Raw genomic sequence first — 13,194 nt, forward strand, 5'->3', positions numbered from 1 at the left:
GTATTATAGAAATGATACAATAATATATTTGTCTCTGAATTTTTTTTTCTCACTTTTGAAACAGACTAGAAACCGTTACACATTTTTTTCTATTAATTCATGATATTTCACAGGATGCATATGCCACAATTTATCCATTCATTTTCTTTACATTTCTCTTATCTCTCCTTCCTTCCTTCCTTCCTTCCTTCCTTCCTTCCTTCTATTCATTCTGCTTCCTTCTTGTTAATACTAAAAGCACTACAGCCAATATATTTTTGTATATAGTCTGATGTATTGATACACTTTTTTCCTTTGGGATACTTTCATAGGACTTGGATTGCTTCATATTATATGTAAGCTTTTAAGATTAGTAGATGTGGCCAGATTGATCTTGAAAATGGTTGTAGTAATACTTAATTAAACAATTAATATATGAGACTGCTGAATCTCCATTAGTACAAAGTGTTAGTACTGTTTAATTTTTGTCAAACTGCTAAGTGTAAATGTTACATTTTAAAGTCATATCTCATTGTTACTTTAATGTTTGTTGGTCCAACTTCTGGACAGTAGAGAGAACCTCACTACATATTTTAGGCCATTTTATTTAATCTTTTCTGAATTTTCTACCTATACCATTTTCCTTTAGCTTCATTAGAATTATGAATTGTGAAAATCTTTTGAACATTATGGATATCAATCTTTTAAATGCATATAATCACTTTCTCAAACCATTACGAATTCTCACTTTTTATAGTAAGAATACATAAAATACTTTCACAATCAGAAACACTTGATATATGCATAGACATGCCTTTTATATTTTAGCTCTTAGATTTACTGTCTCAAAGTTCTTTCTAAATCCTAGGTGATAAAATAGATTATTATATTTTAATTCTGATCTAAAACACTAATTTTAGACAAAGATTGTCAGAATACATAAATAAAACAAGACCCAACTATATGTTGTCCGCAAAAACTCACTTTAAATATAAAAAAAGAGCTAGGTTAAGAATAAAGAGGTGGAAAAAGATATGCCATGTTAACAACTGATAAAAAGAAATTGGGAATCAATATATCAATATCAGACAAAGCAGACTTCAAGATAAGGAAAATTATCAGGGATAAAGACTGGCATTACATAATGATGAAGGAGTCAAATCTCCAAAAGTATTGTATGTGTATGTGCCTAATAACAAAGCATTAAAATACTTGGTGCAAATATTCATGGTACCACAATGAAAAACAGACAAATTCACCATAATGGTTAGAGCTTTTAATGCTCCCCTCTCAGTAACTGATAGATCCAGCAAGAAGAAAATCAGTAAGAATAAAGATGTGATCAGTACTATCACCAACACGATCTAATGGATATCTATAAAATACTCTATCCAATAATAGCAGAATATACATTCTTTTCTGGTGCACATGGAAGATTTACCAATATAGACCACAAATGTACCATGCCAATGCAAAATATTAATAATAGGAGAAACTGGTTATGGAGTTTCTGGAATTTTTTGTACTCCATAATTTCTCTGTAAATCTAAAACTATTTTAAAACAAAAATTACAATAAAAATGCAGATGAGAATTTTAAGTGTATTTAGAACTGTAATATTCTAATAAGTACATTATACATGGAAACGCATAACAATGGGTTTTAGATCTCTAATAATATATAAAAAATTAAGATTTTAAATTTGTTACATATTTAGAAAGCAATGCAATTAAGTTATAAAACATATTTTCAATACTAGCATAGATCTCTTTTAATTAGCAAAATACACAGCTTTGAACATATTTTCAATACTAGCATAAATATCTTTTAATTAGTAAAACAGACAGCTTTGAATATATCAAGTGTTGTTTCTAATTATGTAATAAATTTCAATATGTAATGTATGATTTAATTATAAATGAAATAATACTCAGAAAATATTTTGGTACCTGTTATAGTTTGTTTGATCACTCCAATTCTCATGTTGAAATATGATTTCCAATGTTGGAGGTGGGACCTAATGGGAGGTGGGACCTAATTGGGTCATGGAGCCATATTCCTCCTGAATGCTTTGGTGCCTTTATTATGGCAGTGAGTGAATTCTCTAATAGTTACCACTAGACTTGGTTGTTTAAAAGAGCCTGATGCCTCCCCTATATCTCTCTTGCTTCTTCTCTCATCATGTGATCTCTGCATGCACCAGCTCCCCTGTCCTTCTGCCATGAGTAGAAACAGCCTGAAACCCTCACAAAAAACAGATGTTGGCACTATGCTTCAAGTACAGACTGCAGAACCATGAGCCAACTAAACCTCTTTTCTTTATAAATTACCCAGCTGCAGGTATTCCTTTATAGCAACACAAATGGACTAAACAGTATCTCTATTATGTTGTTAACAGTAACACAAAGGGTCTAAAAAGTACCTCTATTATGTTTCTTAATTATGTTGGTGCTTGTCTTAATAGTAGATTTTAAACATTAATATCAATGTTTGTCTATAGTCAAAGGCAGTGTCATGACTATCAAATGTTATGATAAAGAATTATGAAGGGCCTAATATTAACTATGAAAAAGCATTCGACAATAAGAGAAAATCTGCACAAAATGCCACTTAACATTTCAAGTTATTGTTTATTGCAATTCATTAACAAACCAGTCAATATACAAACGTATATAATGGCAATATAATTATTTCATGACAGAAGTCAGTGGTCTCCTGTTGACAAATGATCATGTCATGGCAACATGTCCTTACCACTATGTTTAAGGTATTATGTGGCTTAAAGTTTACCTGATTTAAATGTGAAGAGCTTTCTGTAAAGTTCACACTCCTTCATGTAGAAATCATAATTTAGTATTACTCTTCCATGAAAATAATATAACATTTAGGAATATGAGGCAATATGCCATCTTCTAGTACAATGTAAGTCTTCTTAGACTACTTCAGAGTATCTGAATTATTGAAGAATTTCAATCTTTGCATGTTTTTACAAGCCAGTACAAAAATTAATAATTGTTCCATAAACTAGACACATATTTTTATACCTAGATTATTATTATACCTAGAGTGTAACCAAACCTGTGAAAATAATTAAAATTTTTTTTTTCTGAATCAGATAAATACACATTATATATTGTGTTCAGGCATTGCTTTACTTTTTGTCATTTATCTTTTATAAACAAAACTGTTAGCTGTTTGAAAATTTACACATCGTTTTGCTGTGTAAAATATAAAAAACCTATCAAGTTTCAAACCCTTATTTCATATTATATATTCATTACATATTTAAGATTATTTAATTCCTATATATACAGACTAATCAGTTTTAAATGGATTCTCACAGAACTGAGTTTTACCCTCATTTTGTTTATAGCACTCTATCTTATACTACAGTTACGTGTGAGTTTGACATCTCTAGGCAGGGTATTTTCATGCACTTTGGTATCTTCCCCCAAAACACAGCATCTTCACATTGTAGGTGTTCAACAATCATACAAACTTTTGTACCTCTCTTCTCTTCTGGTCTCCCTTACCCTCCCCTCCCCTCCTCTCCTTTCCCTTCCTCTAACCTTCTCTCTTCTTCCCTCTGTCCCTTTTCTACTGCGAGTAAAATGGAAGGCTTATAGGCTGTGGAAGGCTTATAAGTGTGTCATAGAATACTGATCTCAGTTTTGGGGATAAACAGATGATGATTGGACCTTCTAGAAACTTTTTGGCCAGTCAAATCTATATTAAAGTAGAATTATCCAGGCCTTCTCTAAGGGAGATTCAGATGAATTGGAGTCATCATCTACTGTCTCACAGGCAGTTAGCACATTGAAGGATAATCAGCACTCACTGCTCATCTGCAAGGTCCAGAGGACAACCACAAAGGTGAGCCACCACATGGCTGGATCCACCACATAGCCAGCTGCAGAACACTGTCCATTACAGAAGAGGCTATGAAACTTCTAAGGAATTATTCTAGATGCCTATGGAGCTTGTAACTCAACCCAAGGTACTGTCAACTGAGGGTCAGAGGACAGGGAAGTTGAGTGGGTTTCCTAACAGGTGACTCTTCAACTGATCACCCCCAAATCTTATCTTCAGATATACTGAATAATTCCATACCTTTGCAGTTGATGTGCTTTGCAATAGCTTCATGTTGGTGGTGAGGTGACTCTTCCAACAATGCATGTGAGTTGTGTAAATCAAGAATCATCATTCTTTTAATACTCAACATGAAAAACTTTTATTATAGCCAAGATCTGTACCCATTTTTACAAGAAATTTCAATTTAAAGTTTTCAATTAAAAAGACAAATTGTTTAATAAGCTCAACTCTGGAAAAGTGGGTAAATAATTATAAAAATCAGTTGACATTTTTATTACTAACTTCTGTGAAGCTGTTAGTTTTTCACAGATGAAAACTAACAAAAGTGTGGAGAAGTTAGCAAATAAAAAGTCATGAAGAATTGCATTTAGCCATTCAAAACATAAAACCTGATTTAAAGAAAAATACAGACAAAAATATATTCACAGGAAGCTCAAATTTCTTCTTAAAAACTGAAACAAAATTATTTTCAAGTTTGACACAAATTCATAACTCGGTATTTTCCTTATACTTTGCCGTTAGTTATTTTTATTCGTATTGTTTAATACATCAAATACTTGTACATCTATATCCAAGCCTGATATTGATGTCTTCAAGTACATTTCAATTTTAATTTCAGCTCCTCATGCCATAATCTGGAAAAGGTGGAAGGCCTTACTTTAAAGAGACAGGTTCTATCCCAGATGTTCCATGAGCTCTGAAGGAGCTTCCCCTCTTACCCGTTAAATGAATATAAACTGAAATGTCTTCAGCAGAGTATGAGGCTAGCACCTGGGTGCTATAGAAATGCAGAATACTAAGTAATTGCATTTAGCTGGAGAATCACAGCAAAAGTGAATACAAGAAGAAAAAAGTGAGGGGGAATAAACATAAAAAAGAGAAAAGTTATTTTTCAGATAGAGAGAACAGTATGTTCAAAAATATAGGAGCAAGACATTTTTACTGAGTTTCATGCTCTCATCTCATTTCCTCGCAACTCTCTGCAACTAGTTTTTATCACTCACTGATAAGCTTAAACTGCTTTTGGAACTTCATCAATAGCTTTTTATGATGAATGACCAATTTTCTGGCTATGTTATGTGTGATCTCTGTAGCATTTGGCACAGTTATCATTCTCTCTTCTGGATACTCTATTTTCACCTGAAGTCCCTGACACCATTTTCTCCTGCCCATCTGCTTAGTCTGATTTCACTTCACGGTGGACTCCTCTGGAAAAAGTCCTAGGTCATTTTATTTTCCTATCCTACACCCTTTCCCTGAATTTCCTGTCCCTTCCATCTGATGAGTGACCACAGGCAGGCTGACCTCTCCCAGATTTACACATCTGGTCCACATCTCTTAGCTGAGACTTGGATTCAAATGTTCTATTGCCAATAAGATGTATAAATTATGTATCTATCAAAGTAATGAATGAATAAAAAAATTAACTCATTTCTTACCCCCAATCTTTTCATTTTATTATGTCTATATTGCATCAAAAAATCATTACCCCATTCACCAAAACTGGAAACCCAGCAGCCATCTTTTCTCTTGATCTCTATATCCTACGCCGTAGTCATTTCATGCAGTCCTACCACTGCTATCTCTGAAATCCATCTACCACTATGTGCCACTGCTTTATCAAATTATGAGAAAAATACAGTTTATGAAGTTTTAATATGCAGATTTACATTTTGGAGTAAGACCCCTGGTCCCTATGTTAGCCCTCCATATGTCCATCCATCATACATGAGTTTTTCATAAAAATAGTGGGATTCATACAATCTAAAACGGTTAATAATGATGCCTTAAATCATTGCTTTCAGCATTTCTGAGCAGTTTACATACTACAAGATGCTTTCAAAATGGTTAATTTCATAAACACAGGTCTCTAAATTCTAGATATTTGCCATTATTTGCAACGAGAACTGGACTGACTATAAAAACCATATGACAACACAGAGGTTTGTTATTAATCTAAGGCAAATTACTTGAAAGAATTGGCAAACTTAAGAAAAAGACAGTGTTCTACATATGCTGACCCGTTAGGTAAAGTCGTTGTCAGTAAGGTGTTACATAACAAAATTTTGTATACATGTACATATTTTTGAAGCAGATGTGTAGACACAAATACTTTATCCCTTTAAAGCATAGATGACATTTTAGTCATTGAGAAAATAACTGCTTTTTGGTAAAACAACTCATATTATTTTTTAAAAATCCTTCTGAAAATGAATACTTGGGAGTTTATCATCATGTGGTTTTGTTGCTGATAAAAATGTACATGTATCTCCTAGGAAACAAATCCACTTAGTTGAAAAACTCAGGAATATAGCCTTCAAGTAAACAGTCCTGTATATTTTAAACCTATTACTAAAATAAGACTTTTGATAAAAGTACAAGAGTAATTGGATGAAAATTTCAACACATCAGTTTTTAGTAATTAGTGTACAGGATTGAAAAATAAATATGGTAACAAGGTAAACACAACACAGTGAACTTGTTCTAGTTGGATTTATATGTTCTTATGGTGTATTTTTCAACTTTGATAGCCATTAAAACCAGTACCAAAACAAACTGAAATTATAACCCCACCTTCAAATATCTATAGCATAAAATATTAAAGCAAAATTTTGGAATGAATAGAGTACATTTGATGACATTGCTCTCACAAAAACATTAATAAATAAAATATACAATAATATAAAATGTAGAATCTTATTAGACTTTATTAAAGATTATGAAAACAATAACACTTGAGAAAAAATAAGACTTTACTCTTATCAAGTAAAATTCACTTAAAATACCTGTATTTTCTACTTTTCAATTTTTATATTTGCATGATCTTATCTCCAAATACATTATGTTGAAGTGTAAATATATATATTACGTATATAGATGTAATTTATAAATACTGCTAAATATATATTCGGACATATGCTCACTTTATTTTACTATTAGAAGGGTCAGTTAAGAATTTTGATACTACTATCTATGCAATGTTAAATGTCCTTCATAAGATTGAGGTATTCACAGATGCCTTGTGTTTTCCATGCCTATAATCTGTCTCACCCAAGTTCTAGCTTACTCTACGCATCTAGAATGAAAACTCTGCAAATTCCCAGAAAGTCTACCAGTAGAAAACACACAACCCCTCTTCAATGTCTTTTTATACTCAATGTTTCTGTCCATTTGATATGTTCCTTCTCTGCCCATGTTACCAGGGATTTTGCTTATTTGATATGGATTCTACCTCCAAGCAAGACAGTCTGCATGCTTTTATGCTTGTTCCAGAAGCATTTTCATTTGTTTGGTTTTGGGTTTTTTACATTTTCTTTTCTATTCTCTTTTGAGATAGAATTTTGCTCTGTCGCCCAGGCTGGAGTACAATGGCGCCATCTTGGCCTACTGCAGCCTCTGCCTCCTAGGTTCAAGTGATTCTCCTGCCTCAGTCTCCCGAGTAGCTGGAACTACAGGTGCACACCACCACACCTGTCTAATTTTGTATTTTTAGTAGTGACAGGTTTCACCATGTTGGCCAGGGTGGTCTCAAACTCCTGACCTCAGGTGATTCTCCCACCTCAGCCTCCCAGAGTGCTGAGATTACAGACATAAGCCACCGTGCCAGGCCCTGTACATTTTATTTTCTCCAATTGCAAAGCAAACTTCACCCACTTTGCTCCATCAATCCATGAAACTTAATATTTCATTTGAAAGTAATCTCCTTTATTACATACTTAATTTTTATTTTAAGGTAGGTCATGTTCACTTTTTTGTGATTTTATTAAAATATATCTCGAGTAATATTTTACATTTATAGAGTACAATCAAATATTTTACTTATGTGCAATATCTATCCCTTCCCACAAAATTCCTATGAGGAATCTAGTTATCAATTTTATCTGTAGCTGCACCCCACCCACTATTTCAGAGCAGTGAGAGATTAGTAGATATTATCAATCTATTCTTTAATAACAGTACATAAAAGCATAACCAATTTGATTTAGTATACATGTGCAACAGACTACAATTTACTGGCTTTAGAAAGTCTGTATCACTTGTTGTGATGATTTTAAAGGATATATTAAATCAGCAACATCAAAATGACCACAAAAATAACAACAATAAATTTTAATTTGAATGATATTGTCTGGGATAAAAGTGTGCAAAAGAAAACAGAAATTACCCAGAATTCTACAATCCCTTGAAAATCACAAATAATGCTTTCTGTAATATGCATGTGGCTTTATAAGCAGAATTATATCATAATTCATGTAATTTTATAATATACTCTCTTACTATATTTTTTCTTTCTTCCAGAATGAAAGTATTGAACGAATATTCAGATTTCAATGGTATATTTAGAGAAGTAGTTATTCAGCACTTTTATAAATGCCTTATCTATAATTTCTACATTAGACTATGAGGTGTTCTAGGAAAACACACATTGCATGAGAGTTTCTGAAAGGTCAGGGAAGCAGAGAGGTTTGTGAGCAAAACCATCTTGAAAGTGAGGTCATTATGGCTCCATGTTATTTTTGTTAAAAATGCTATGCAAAATATATTCAGTCACAGCCAAGGATATTTTCAAGAGAAGGTAGTAGGATAAGGTGTGACTAAATATATACAACTCAATCTCCTTAGGTGCTAGAAAAGAAATGGGGAAAAAGAATCATAAAAAGTAGTAGGATAAGGTGTGACTAAATATATACAACTCAATCTCCTTAGGTGCTAGAAAAGAAATGGGGGAGAAGAATCAGAAAACAGGAGAGAGAATGTTCGGTACAGAACTTAAACTCAACAAACTGAGATGAATAGGATGAATAATAGGAACTTGGAGATGAAGGGGTGACTCCAGTATAAATCACGTTGCGTTGTTTTAAGAACCAAGATGGTTATATAACTAGAGTGTTCACCTTTATTTTCTTTACTTAATATTTTACCCTTCCCAACAAAGTAAATATTTCCATATGAAATAAATTTCCTTCCTCCCTTCCTCCCTTCCTCCCTTCCTTCCTTCCTTCCTTCATTCCTTTTTCGAGATAGAGTCTTGCTTTGTTGCCCAGGCTGGAGTGCTGTGGCGTGATCTCTACTCATTGCAACCTCTTCCTCCCAGGTTCAAGTGATTCTCCTACCTCAACCTCCTGAGTAGCTGGGATTATAGGCACCCACCACCACACCAACTATTTTTTGTATTTTTAGCACTGACGGGGTGTTACCCTTGTTGGCCAGGTTGTTCTTGAACTCCTGACCTCAAGTGATATGGCTCCCTTGACCTCTCAAAAGCACTGGGATTACAGGTGTGAGCCACTGCACCCGGCCTAAAGAAATACATATTATTTATCTAACTTTGTTACCATGGCATTGTGTTAATTGTCTCAGTAATTACTGATATTTCTACAGAACTGTAAAAGTACATATATTTTCCTTCCTAAATGTTGTATAAGCTTCAGCTTAAATTAGAGCCAAAGCAAAGATAACTGGTACAAACCAAACTCTTGGCTTTTCTCATACATATATATGAGAAATGTATAGTCCAAAAAGTACAGGCTCTATGCCAAAAAGATGTTGTTTTGAATTCTGCTGCACCATTACTAACTGAGTGACACTGGGTTGGTTACTTCATCCCTCAGAGCTTTAATTTTCTCATCTCTAAAACAAGGCGAATGCTATCTCAATTGAAGGATTGTTTTAGGAACTAAAAATTACATTATTATATCATAGTAGTTGCTTAATAAAAGACAATTATAATCACTACTGTTACATTGTACAAAGTAAAATTACATTTTAAAATACTGAACATGTATTTTGTGAATGTGTCCAGTGCAGATGTTTAAATTGGAAAAAACATAATTTAACATTCACTTTACAAAATCTGAGATATCACTTAAACGAATTTGATTATCCAAATAATTTTATTAATTTTCCATCAACTGCCTGAATATGAATCAAGTTAACAAAATGACCTGTGACTCAATAGGATAAATACTGTTAACAAGTAAGAGGGAAAATGTATAGCTCGAAGCTTCATTTTGTGTCATTTCTCAATTTAGGTAGCAAAATACATATTAATGTCTGCTCTATGCCAGGCTTTTCAGAATCCTGCTTTTTTTTTTTTTTTTTTTTTTTGAGATGGAGTCTCGCTCTGTCGCCCAGGCTGGAGTGCAGTGGCATGATCTTGGCTCACTGCAAGCTCCGCCTCCCGGGTTCATGCCATTCTCCTGCCTCAGCCTCCCGAGTAGCTGGGACTACAGGCGCCCGCCACCATGCCCGGCTAATTTTTGTATTTTCACTAGAGACAGGGTTTCACCGCCTTACCCAGGGTGGTCTCCATCTCCTAACCTCGTGATCCGCCCGCCTCGGCCTCCCAAAGTGCTGGGATTACAGGCGTGAGCCACCACGCCCGGCCTCAGAATCTGGCTTTAATCAAACTCCTGAGCCTAACTGGCTACTAATCCTCATCATGATTCCTACCTTTGGCTACTCATTGTTCAACTAAAACACAATCACCTCTTCCCTTTGGAATGCGCCTCTGTTTCTTAGCTCATGAAAATCTTTCAGCCTTTTGTAACCCAGTACAAATATTTTCTTTCCCTGATGCTTTACTCGACTATTCCTCTCCTAGAATAGGCATTGAGATGCAGAACCAGCAGTGGGATAGAAGTAGATTCTTGCTTAATATAATATGATGTTTGCCTAGAAAGAGATCACATCCGGTTTCTACCACCAAAGTAGGGTTTACAACATAATTCTTTGTACTCACTTCCATGTGTGTGTTTTTGCATATATGTCTATGTTTGGGATCCTTTATGTGTTGGGAACAAATACCACGATGAATAAAACACTTTCCATTCCCTTATGATACTGTGATCCATAGAAAATGTTCTAGAAATATATGGTGAATGGATGAGTGAAAGAGGGAAAGACTGCCAAGTTCTACTCAGTGACCTCTTTCAATTACAGTGACTTGAGAGAAGAATGAGGAACATAAAACAAGAAAAGTAATCTTTTTGGTGTAATGAGGATTCTGTAGTCCTGGAAGAGAGATAATTTATCAGCATTAAAGTCACGCACAATGTCAATCAGTTTCATGGAGAGACCATGTGAGGTAGACAGATGACAAAAGATTAATCAAGCAACTGCTATAGGGCAAGATTAGTGTGCTGATTTCATGCAAGGTTGACAGATAGATAAAAAGGTAAAGCAATATATTCTTTGAGGCACTAGGGTATTGTTCCTATTGCTGGAAAGTGACAGCAGCAAAATATATGAAAATTGGAAAGTATCAGCTTAATTGGAGAAAAATATATAGGCACTGAAAGAACTAGGTTTTGCAAAGAAATCATTAAGCTAATAAATACACAAATAAATTTATTAAATTGTTGGTAGTCATTTGAGTAATGTACTCACTTCTTTTAGGACAGAATATCACAAACAATGCCATGTATTTATACTAATATTTGTAAAATTCGGTGTTTCCTAGGAATACAAATAACTAAAAATAATAGACATGGGTTTTCAGTAATCATCAGTAGCTGAAAACAAAAATATAGTACCAAAAATTCAATTGTTTTTGGAGAACTTAAGTTTAGGTTTAATATCATAGATAAACATATTTAACTCCATTGTGGGAGCTAGGTTTCTTAATGTTGGAGAAGTAAGGTATGGATCAGCAAGAAGGGAGATTAGAATTAATGCTGTAGTACTGAATTTGAGTTGCAAACATCAGTAGCAACTCGATTTTAATTTAATACATAGATAGATGGATAGAGAAACAATTATAGGTATGTACACCAACATGGGTTATATATGTGTGTGTATGTGTGTGTGTGTGTGTGTGTGTGTGTGTGTGTATATATATATATATATATATATATATATATATATACTCTCCTATGTGAGAATCTGGAAGCAATGATAACTCAGTAATAGCAAGCCCATTGCCAGATCTTGGTTTTTAAATACCATTTGCAATGAAAAGAATAAGGACTCCTTATTGAAAAGGCTTATACTAAGGCTAGGGCAAGGAATACAAAAGATAATGTATAGAGAGCTTCCTGTAGTGACAATAAGCATGGAAATGTTCAGAAAACAAAAGGATGGACTCATATCAATAGCTCCCAATGTCCAATGCTGGACCAACTTGAGCAGCACAATAAATAACAAATAGCATAGTATCAGACTATATAACCCAAAGTATAAGATAAACCTAAATTCCCATCGATGATAGACTGGATAAAGAAAATGTGATACATATACACCATGGAATACTATGCAGCCATAAAAAAAGAACAAGATCATGTCCGTAGCAGAACATGGATGGGGTTGGAGACCATGATCCTTAGCAATCTAACACAGGAACAGCAAACCAAGTGATGAGAACCCATAGACACACAGAGAGGAACAACACACACTGGGGCCATTTGGAGGGTGGAGGGTGGGAGAAGGGAGAGTATCAGGAAAAACAACTAATGAGTAGTAGGCTTAATACCTGGGTGATAAAATGATCTGTACAACAAACCCCCGTGGCTCAAGTTTACCTATGTAATAGACCTGCACATGTATCCCTGTGCTTAAACGTTAAAAAATAATATAAATACATAAATATACATGTGTCCACACTGATTTGAATTAATGAGTAAGTTTTTTAAAATGGGAGAGAAGAGACAATGCTTCAATACAAAAATTTCAAGTAATTTATGTAGATACTCTCCCCTAATGGAGAGTAGGACATACTTAGTTACTTACTTCCAAGGAATTCAGTATGGAATGAAAGCAAACAGTTAATTTAGAGTGGATAAAATGTGCAAAAACACTTTAACCAACTGATGAAGGTTAATGTCACCAATGATGTCAGGGGAAATCATGGATTCCATTGTATGATGTGTTGAGAAGAGCATTTCACCTGTATGGTACTCTTTCTGAAAATCCATAACCGCAGTCTGATCCTGAGAAAAGTATCAAGCAAATCCCAATTGAGAGACATTCTACAAACACTAGTACTCATCAAGCTGTTGACGTCATATGAAAAACAAAGATGAAACTGTCACAGAACAGAACAAGGAGCTATGACAACTAAATATAATGAGTTGTCCTGAGCTGGATCCAGGCACAGAAAAATACTCTAATGGAAAAACTGCTAAA

The sequence above is a fragment of the Piliocolobus tephrosceles genome, chromosome 13 (assembly GCF_002776525.5).
Source record: "Piliocolobus tephrosceles isolate RC106 chromosome 13, ASM277652v3, whole genome shotgun sequence".
Taxonomy (NCBI): domain Eukaryota; kingdom Metazoa; phylum Chordata; class Mammalia; order Primates; family Cercopithecidae; genus Piliocolobus; species Piliocolobus tephrosceles.